The sequence below is a fragment of the Homalodisca vitripennis genome, unplaced genomic scaffold (assembly GCF_021130785.1).
Source record: "Homalodisca vitripennis isolate AUS2020 unplaced genomic scaffold, UT_GWSS_2.1 ScUCBcl_4657;HRSCAF=10960, whole genome shotgun sequence".
In the NCBI taxonomy this organism is placed as follows: Eukaryota; Metazoa; Arthropoda; class Insecta; order Hemiptera; family Cicadellidae; genus Homalodisca; species Homalodisca vitripennis.
The window spans coordinates 15,783-23,673 of NW_025780787.1; positions in this window are offsets into that span (position 1 = coordinate 15,783).

Here is a 7,891-nt window from a genome sequence, read left to right on the forward strand (position 1 = left end):
ATGCTTTCTGGTTGATAGATCAATCACCTTCTAAAAAGAAAATAAACATTAAAACAATTTTGTTATTTCTAATGCCTTTTGTAGCATTTACAATGAAACAAAACCATTATAAATTTTGAAAGTTGTTTTGTTCGGTCATTTCAATATGTTCAGGGTTGTTGATTTTTTCACTGGAAAGCTTTCCTGCAAAATGACAAAATATATACCTTGCCCTGTAAAGGGTTAAAAGATGCCTTAAATATGTTCATAATAAGAAATGGAGTGGGCAACCCTTAATGATCAAGGAAGATTTTGTTCAGAAAGTGAATGATAATGTGAAAATTAACAGACATTTCACAATTTCTTCATTATCAGAAGAGTTGCCTCAAGTTTCAAGAAAAGTTCTCTCTGATTTTTTACTGTGAATTTTTACTTAAATAAACATGTCTTATAAGTTTGATTTCATTCATCTGTATGTGACTATATGATTTCAGTGATAAAAAAGGTCTGTAGTGTGACACCCTATGTATTGTAAATATATTTTAAGCATTTTAGTTGCTTGTTTGAGGCAACATGTAAATAAATAAGCATTAAACCTGGAATAATAAACCAATATAACATAGTAATGAAGGAAAAAGGTATCACACAGCCAGATGGACTGGTCTTTGACCACAAAACCTAAAAGTTATTCCTTTTTTAAAGATTCTAGGACCTTTCTATCAAAAATACCTAAACAGAAAAACAGGTCTACTGCACACAGGTGGGTGGACAGGTAGACAGACAGACTGCCGACTTCAACAGGGTTCTTCCCTGAACCAAGGAACCTACATACAAAGTTAAATCTCTAGTACTTTTCTATCAAGAGTTAATCCATAGATGGATGGACAACAATTTGATTTTAAAATGCCCTTTCGGGTCTATAATAATTATGGACAACACACCATTGGCTTTTAAATTATTAGCATTATACTCGTAATAAATCCATCCACAGATTTTGTGGCAACTCAGTTGTTATGAAGGCTCTGATTGATTATCCATTGTTTTTGATAAGAAAAACAATTCACTACAGTTTCTATTATCAGGTGTATACTTGTTGGCCACATCTGCTGCATCGTTATCCCTTGGTGTTCTAGATGCAAACTTGAATAATTTCAGCTTTTCATATAAATATTTCTGTCTTCAATGATAAAACGAATGGCAATAGAAAAAAAATGTTGAGTTTTTACCACAAATGTTTTGATTTACACCTCACATTGCAAGTCTACATTCATATTTACTGTGTCCTTAACTTATTTACGCTAAACCCCCATTATGAGCAGAGCATTGAAGTGATATTGCGTAATACTACTACAAAAAATCATATATGATCATTATATGAGAAATGACTCTTATGTTTAATTCTTATGCAGGATTCTTTAAAAGTATATTTTGACTGTAAATTAAAAAAGCCTTCTCATGGAAAAGAATAATTCCACTAAAAACCATACATCGATAACAAACTTCCTTCTTTTAGGAATAATGAATAATATCCTAATGGATAATGTAGGAAACATTATATGCTAACACTATTGGATAAGTTATTTATTTATATTTACGTAATTACAATATATTTACAAAAAAATGCGTTTTTAATAAAAATATTAAATCAAAACCAAAGACTGCAAATGTTACAAATACATTTATATTCTTGTGGATTTCCGTCCATCTTCATTTTCTGTTTCTTCAATAATCCACTAATTAACAACAGATTTTTATATATAAAAAAATAAAAACATGATTTTAAACAATATCAAATGTAATATTATTTATAACGTTATATCAATATTGATTTCTTTTATTTATTTCTATTAGACTTACTGATTTATTCAAACACTTCTTTATTTTTTACAAGATTCAACGTCAATTTATGATAATGTTAAACTGTTTATTTAGATGTTCAGTAGATTGTAGCTAATTTAATTTTAAATTATTAAAACATGCATTGACCCCAAGTAAAGCTAGCTGTTCTTAGAAGAAAGACATTTAAACCTTTCATTAAAAAAGTAAATCATTTAATAAATATTCAATTTTAAGAAAAAAACAAACAAATTGTTTACAGACTTCATTTATTTATAATTCCAGATTTAAAATTAAATTATTACACACTATTTTGAAACCGAATATGTAATACCAAGTTCTGTAGATTCAGGTCAATGCACAGGTGAGCCAGCTCAGCTGTAGTCATGGTCCAATAGTCAATTATCTTTATTAGAACTATTTTGAGAATTGTACATGCGTCAAAATGTCTATACAGATTGGTCAAGTTGTGTTCCTTTTCCTCCAGCCCAGGATTTCATCCACATTGGACCTGAAGTTAAAAAACATGGAATTTCATGACAAGTTTTAAGTATTAAACTTGAAGTTACAAACATTTGTTAGCTACAAATTACGTTTAACCGTCTCAAGCAGATCTATGTTTTATCTTGGAGCTGGAGAGTTGTTAAGAAGGAATTCTTTTCAAGTTGCCTGCCTACTCACACCCAAGCTATAGTGAGACCGTGAAAGAAACCACAAAGTCAGAAGTTTTTCCAGCAGTGTGTGATTAAGATAAGATTAATATTTGGATCTAAGAAAGATTTTTAAGGCTTATTGTGAAGACCAGAGGTACTGACGGCACCATGGTCTAGAAACTCTGCCAGGGGACGAGTGGGACTCGACTTGCAACCACTTCCCCGTTGTGAGTCCTGGGTAGTTCTAAAGGATTGATAGAAAGTCGGAGACCCCTGTTAGTATTGTAACAGCTCACACTAGAAAAACTAAACTCTGCATACCTTTATTACATAGATAATTTTCCTTCAATGGTAGCATTAAAAATACGTGTTAAAAAGAAATCACTGAGTGGAGCTTGAAATTTACAATTTTTAGCTGCTCCAAAAGGTTACTTATGCCTAAGTTGTAAGAAGTTAATTAGACTCCTAAAACTTTCAATTTGCTGTCGTTTTGTACTAGGTTGAGAAAGAGACCTCAAGTTTGTGTTTTTTGATTTTTTTTTTTATCAGGACCTTCAAAATGAGGGGTCACTCAATGGGGCTTATCATTTGAAATTTTTGAGTTTCCCCCCAAAATCCCCCATTTTGGGTTTGTTAACTAAGTAGTAATATTATGGCCAAAAAGTACTTTATGACATGACAAACAATTGCAGAGATTAGTTTTTCGAATGTGAAGTGTTGAAAGGCAAACTCTAGACTTTTTATTAACCCTGTATATGAACTAACGAAGAGGATAAGTACGGAAAATAAAAATGTAGAAAACGATAGCGAATAAAGATCAAGATTTTTGTGGTAGTTAAGGCCTTTAGAACATTAACTTTAACCACTTCCAGGGCTTTGTTTAGTTTTGGAAAGTTTACCACAATAATTAACCCTTTGGATGCTAAGAATTTTTTGACAAGTTATCCCAAAAGTGCTCAGGTTTTTATCGGATTTTATCCCAAAAGTGCTAAGCCTAAAATGGTGAATTTGTAGAGTTTTACTAAAAAAATCATAAGTTCCTCAAATTTAAACCTATTTCATTGATTTATGTTTTGTTTTGTAGCATAATATATGTAAGAAAATAAAAAATAATACATTTTGAAAAATACAAAACTATGTAAACAAATAAATAATTTTTTTTTTACTTTGACACAGAAAAACATAATTAAATTTAACTTTTATTTTTTTAAATACATTTTTACCTAAAACCATATGTTGTTTTGAGTACATACTGAAATTTTCATGCAAAAATATAGATTTTTACTTATGTAATGGAAAAAAACACAAAAAACTTACCCTGTGCTATATAGATCACAGCTATTTTTGCCGTTAGTGTACTATAAAAAACCAGCAAATACAAGTGTTGTTATTATTTTTAAGGAAAAGTAAACTTATTCAACTGTCATTTACCACAATCCGCGTGTAAATAACGTAATATTTAGCGCTGGAAAACAAAAATTCGCAACAACGAAATATCGTTCCATAGCATTTTTCTGAACAAAGGCCAACTACGATATATCGTTGCATAGCATTTTTCGGCACGATTACCAAAAATGACATATCATTGCATAGCAGCCAAAGGGTTAAAAACATTACATTTTGGCACAAAGAACTGAATTTTTGTAGGTATATGTGCAGTCTAATAAATGAACTCTTGACCAGAAAAATTTAATTTAATTGGATGGAGTTGCCTTTTTTGGCCCATCCTGATATACATTGCACATTATTGCTAATATTAAATATTCTTGTCCAAAAACAAAGGTCACTTTTCGTTGCAAACTTAACGCATGAATAAAGAAAAACACACTTCTCAATGATGAAAAAATATGGGGATTCACATAAAAAACAAATATGCTTTGTTTATTAAATTTATTCAGCTTGTTAAGTTAATTTATACTAAACATTCTTTGGTAATATTAGGACGACTCTTGTTTTATTTACTTGCAGTAGAAGTACAAACAAATTACGGAAAAAATAGAATAACAAGTATCTAGCAAAAATAGTTATAACAATAGCAATACATAGAAATAGTCACATTTGAGTTTTAACTAATACATAATTAAATTTAAAACCTGAGTTATGAAAGTTGACAAGAGTAATTATACAAGTTTTAATTGTAATCCATAGAGTGACAAGAAATAATGGTGGGTTTTAATTTCGTGATTGGAATAATTATCCTTGTAATACCAAAAATTTTAAAGTTATTACAAAATTGTTATGTTTTAAAATCTCTTTTAGAATTCTTAATACATTAAAAATTATTTCGGTTTTACTTGTGTATAAGCTTTTCTGATTTGAGTTTATAATATTTCCGGCAGCATAGTTGAGTTTGCCTTTCTCCAATCAATAAAATATAATAACATATGTATGAGACGCCTACTTCTGCCAAAAATAGTCTATTATTAGTCTAGAGAGTATAGTGAAAATCCAAACTTGCAGCTGAGCTTTGAAATTTCAATATACCAGCTAAATGCCTTCAATAGATGTCCAAAGATTTGAATATTACAGAAACTGTCACCTTGTAAAATAAACAATGTCATGAAATTAAAACCCATTACAAATGAAATAAGTAGATTTTTGCATAATAGTTAAGGCACTTTTGGCGTTAACAAGGGGTTAATTCGTTTTTTTTATCTTGAAGCTTCTATCTAAGCATATTTGACAAAAATATAATAAATGTAAAGATTAAGACTAACAATTTAAATACTAAAAATATACTAGGCTAGTTTTACTGTAAATAAAATCAACTTAACTAGAATTAATAAAGTTAAATTAATTAAATTTATTTGTTTTATCAAGTTTCTGAACAATTCTAGTTCATGTAATACTGTTGTACTACAGTATTCACTTATGGTACTGTTATAATATAGTACAAACACATAATACTGTTAAATTACAGTATCAACACATGATACTGATACACTACAGTATAAAGGTACAAGAATACAGTTCAATTCAACGTGCAGAACTACTGTATCTGTTTAGATTTCTACTGGTTCACACTACATCGATTCACAAAAGGTGTAGTTTATTTTACATCTAAATAAACAACTAATGAATAACTGTATAAAAACACAGTTTAAAACTGTTCTAACTCTTTGCGACCGGGAGGCAACAAATGTGGCCTAAACTTATCTCTTGTTCAGTTCGGATGGAGTCTTAAATGGGCTGTATGTATACTGGTCGGCCGTATTCGGCATAATCACACGGTGCTTGCGTAACCATGTACGCCACTTTTACTCGGAATCAAATGGCAGTATTTGACCTTCAGCTCTGTAAATTACTGAGATTTAAATAAAACTCTCAAATAATTTACAAAGTTATGAGCTTTAAGGTTAAAATTTAAACGATTGGTTATTTATTATTTGCTTTTAAACAAAACAAGTAATATATAATTTGAGTTATAACTTTATCTGTTTTAAAAGTATTTTTATTTGCAGAATGAAAATACAATCCATCTCAATTATGTCGCTTGTATCAACAGAACAATATCTCGTTTCCATATTTTGAGCTACCGTCTCCACCATACTATGCACTAGTACTTCAATAAATAGAAAAGATATATTATGGCCACTAGTGTAAAACTGAGTCAGATAAAAAATATTTCTGAACGATGTGTACTTAGGCGTGTGCTGCAAATAGAGAAATACTAATGTAGTTACTTATTTTGGCCGATACGAATTCAAAAAGGTTTGAATTTAATAACTGCACAATATAGTGTGCCACACTTGGTGACCTGGCGAACTGAACACCTAAAGAGCGAGGGCCATCAGGCGTGGCACCCCGAGTTGAGGAACAGGACATGGTCATAAATCACCGAATATCCCAAGGCCACATTTGCGGCCTGGTTACGAGAGGTGAAGCATATGAATTTGATGCTGATCTCGAAGGGTTAAGGAAACAAAATACGACTTTACTTACAATGAACAATGACATAATCCTTTAAATTTGTTTTAGTTTTAATTGGCCCTATACTTCTAAAAATAGATCACATCTACATTATTATTATTGAACTCATGTACAAAGCCTGAATTAAAAGGTAAGTATATGAGTCTTGTAAGACTGTCACTGAAATATTTTGTAATGTTAACAATAATTGCATTGTACTGAAAACGTTTTCAACAACAAAACAGGAAAACTTTTATGCATTAGTTGAGATAACATTGACATATGCTATAAATATCAAATTTTGCGAGACGTTTCGTTAAATTTTGTAATGTGGTGGAACCAAGTGGAATTTTGGTGAACTGGGACTATATGGAATATGTTGTCCATCAGTGGGCTGATATTTTCCAGCCATTTAATGCATATGCAACAGAGACTGAGATATTGTTTACAAAAATAAGCATTTTCTAACCTTGGCTGTTTGTTCACCAGTCACTCCTGTTGCTAAGCAATACATTTTGCTACTTGTTTTATCGTTGTATTGTTCCCCCGAAGAGATCACCTATGGCTTGTTTACAACTTCCAGTTGAACCTACACTGGGTACAGCAAATCTAATGTGTCACATAAATCTGGGCAACCTTATGGATGTCCAGAAGCGTAACATCACTAACCGCAAATGACGAAATATTTGGGTGCAGGGTAGATTGATAGGTCTAGTCTACTGTGGGAGATGACTGTTGGGAGTTAGTGGGGCTCCTTAAGTGTTAAGGGCTGTTGCTAGCCTAGACATATGGATGTGCCACCTCCTGCCTGCTTTGACTGGAGATGCTGGTACAAAGCTGGCTTTCCCTTTTTCCAAGGAGACATTATTGAGATTAATGCCCAAAATCCTTTCTCATGGATTTTGACAGGAGGCAACACCTATCTCAACCTTACCCATCAAGAATATTATCCTGTCACTCCAGAAGCAGTGCTAAGGTCCTTTCAGGACTAAAATGCAATTTCTCGGCTTCTTGTCTTAAGAGAACAAAATAAAATTGTTGCATACATGTGTTTTTGACTGTCTTTGTGTATGATATGATTTGAAATCATATTTAAAAAGTTTTCAGACTCAAATCCGTAACTGTATATAGTCGATTTGTATTTACGTATAAATATTTGTATACATCGTTGTGATTGTTAATGTTGGAGACTTTTCAGTGTTTATTTAGTGTAGTTATTTCTTAACAGTCTAGTGAAAGTGAAATTGATGGTGTATCTTGAGGCGGAGAAGGAAAATGTTGTGTACAAGTTTGTAAAATTAGGCTATTATTTGAAAAAAAAACCGCAGGTGAATTTGGTTTGTGTTAAAAAATCTAACTTTACTTGAGACTAGACACAGTCAGGAAAAAAGAGAAACTAGAAGTATAAGTTTAGAACAGGTTTTCTTAAAATGAGATTATTTTATTTTTTGTGGTATATCCTAAGTACCGATTACTGGTCATAGCAGTACAACACGAAATAGACACGGTATGGC